The sequence below is a fragment of the Alnus glutinosa genome, chromosome 1 (assembly GCF_958979055.1).
Source record: "Alnus glutinosa chromosome 1, dhAlnGlut1.1, whole genome shotgun sequence".
Lineage (NCBI taxonomy): Eukaryota > Viridiplantae > Streptophyta > Magnoliopsida > Fagales > Betulaceae > Alnus > Alnus glutinosa.
In genome coordinates, this window is record NC_084886.1 from 20132654 (window position 1) to 20135777 (window position 3124).

Sequence of the window (3124 nt, forward strand, 5' to 3'; positions counted from 1 at the left end):
TATATTTAAAACTGAGAAAACAATCAAATAGCAAAGCAAAAAAATACAAAAATATATATGAGAGTCAAATAATTATTAGCAAGATTTTTTTGCAATAAAATGAACTTAAAGATTCATTCAACTCATGCCATGCGTGTAGTGTGTGAAGGCTTAATCCAATAAGGCAAAAAGAACACAAATTAGGTTATAACACCTGATTTGCCTAAAATGAAATATGAAGAATGATAAGTCAAAAGTCAAACATTATCTTACTATGGCCTAGTTACCCTCATCTGATACACTCCCCCTAAGAAATAACACTTTTTTTTCTTTTTTCTTTTTTTATTTATTTAGTCGGTTAGTGACCGTCTATTTCTGCAAAAATTTGGTTACTAACTCTTTCTATAGTGACAAGTGTAAGAACATTTTAAGAGCATATTCAGTAGTGGACTTTAATATCCATATTTTCTGAGAATTTATTGCTTTCATTCTTGATGCTGTAAACTAGAGAGGATGCCAGAAATTATGGGTTTTAGGTTCAACTAGCGATATCTCTTTTTTTATTTAGGTGAACAAGTAGGTGGCACGTCACATTCATTAATATGAATTGAACCATTCACTGATTTGATGAGAGAGATGCATGATTACACAGTTCATTATGTGTAAGTGAGAGATGTTGGATTTAATGAACCTAACCCAAATGGGTAGCCATAGTGAGCCCATTTAGCTTACTAGGTAAAATTGTATTATTTTTTAATATATGAAATACGGGACAAAGAGAGTATGCAATTAAATACAATATTAAATATAAGTATTTATTCATATATATTATAGTATTTAGTAATAACAATGGTATTTACATAATATTTTATATAAAAGAGTATATTAATTTTTAGGTCTCAACACGTTTACCCCAAAATCTCACACATAAAACAAGATCAACAGTCCAATAAAAAATTCAACTCCCAAACTACATAATTGTGGGTACAAAATTTTCAAACATAAAAACTAAAAAATCTAACAGTATCAAATCAACTAGTACAACATTTGTAGTTAACATTATTCAAAAACTAAAAACCAAAATTATTTGAAATAATAGAGAGTTGAGAAGTGTTATCTAGCAAGTCTTGCTCTCGTACATTCTCTAAGAAGCCTCCATATGAATCTGTAACCATAACATACTTTATGAGTGAAATCCAGCTTAATAAACAAAGTGAGTTGTGAAAAAGATGAAAAAACATGATTTGGGTTAAATAATAGAAGGTTTCTATTAGATAAAAATGACCTTAATGCCCAAATGGCAAGCTAAAACAATTATAAAATAATCCACAATACTTTCTACCGATGTCCAAGGAATATATAAAAGTTTAAAATTATTCTTTTGCAGTACATAAGAAGATTGATAAGCATTCTAAGAAATATGTCCCAACATGGTTTCCATCTTTGCGTTGTTGGCAATCAATGTTGGTGACTAACAAATGACGAGAGAGAGAGAGAGAGAGAGAGAGAGAGAGAGAGAGAAAGTAGTTGAGAAATCTTTACCTGACCTTACACAGGGAATTCTACATATAAACGATATCTTATTGCGTCTAGAAATAAATTTTATAACATTCTAAGACACATGCGCCAATCTCATAACTTCGATACTCAAAACAATCAAGTAAGCAGTGTAAACTCCAAAAAGTCATTCTTCTATGATGCTTAATCAAGCATTTTGTATGACCTTTCCATATAGATTCTTTGCGTTCAAAGGTGCCTTGTGCGCTTGTTTCTTCACAAATTTTAATTTTATCTTCAAGGCATTTGTAGAATGTTTTTTTAAATATATCAAGTTCAAAGGATTGAGGGTCAAGGATGGGAAGTGGAGATGGAGAAAAAGAGGTAGGGGCAAGGTCATTATTTTGGACTTTATCAAGTTCAGAGAAATAAGGAAGCATGGTCGGAGCTGAAGAGGGATGAAAAGAGATATGGGCAAGGTCATTAGCTTGCACTTTTAGGAGAATAAGGATAAGAAATTCCATCATCACAACCATAAGTTTCCTAATACATTTGCAAGCCATGGCTTTTCTTCCACTTTAGCAGCTTTTTATTTTGATGTATAATCAAAACGATAATTAAGTCTTAGCCCATATATATTCTAGAAAATGGATTTATTCTTAAAATAGTTTGGTTCAAATAAATGTTGTTTAATGGTTGTGACTTTTGGAATTATTACCGTTTTGCACGTATATGACTTTTGGGTTCAATGCAAAGTTTTTACAAGGCTTTTCCAAGGTTTTAAAATAATTTGTCTGTTCACCTATAGTTTTTAGCAGAACATGTGTACTAATGAGAAAGTGGTTATTTTCAAAAGGATTAGTGAAGGGAATGATCCCATAGTCATGATAACATCAAGTCATGCATAAAAAATTAAACAAAAAAAAAAAAATTTAAAAAAACATTGATTTGAAAAGCATGACAAATATGCATTATAGGATATTTAGAATTCAGCCATTATATATATCTATATATATATATATATATATATATATTCTTTGCACCAAAGAGAAAAACCACTCTGGGGCAGCCAAACCCAGGAAATCAATTATTAGAAGAAAAAGTTAATTACAAGAAGTTTGTACTCGCAACCCTTTGCAGTAGTCCCTCTCTTGAATTATAACAAGTGCTTACTTGTCTGCCTCTCTTCTATACCCTTCTAGAGAGTTCTTCTATTGAATTCCTTAACTGGTGCCCTCTCCAGTTAGACTTCAATGGTTGAACGGTTACAACAATTACAAACAAAAACTCTAAGAGAGATACAAAAAAAAAAACGTTTATGCCTAATAAACCTCCCCTTTAAATAGGCTCTGGAAACCCTAAAACAAGTCAAGAACGGATTACTAGGCGATGGTGTCCAGACATCTATCAATAAGTGAATATTTTGCTAAAGTGTGTCTGGACAGGCAACAGCAGTGGCTAGACATCTGCATGGTAAATCTTCTCTGTCCGCAGTTCTTCACTTTAGGGTCTGGACATCTTGTAGACAGGGAATTTTTGGAACTCGCGTCCGCTGGGCCGTCCAGATATGTAGGAGACAAGGACTTCCTAGAACTTGCGTCTGCTGGGTTGTCTGGACATTTAGGGGAGCTGGAGGTTGTCCGGACAT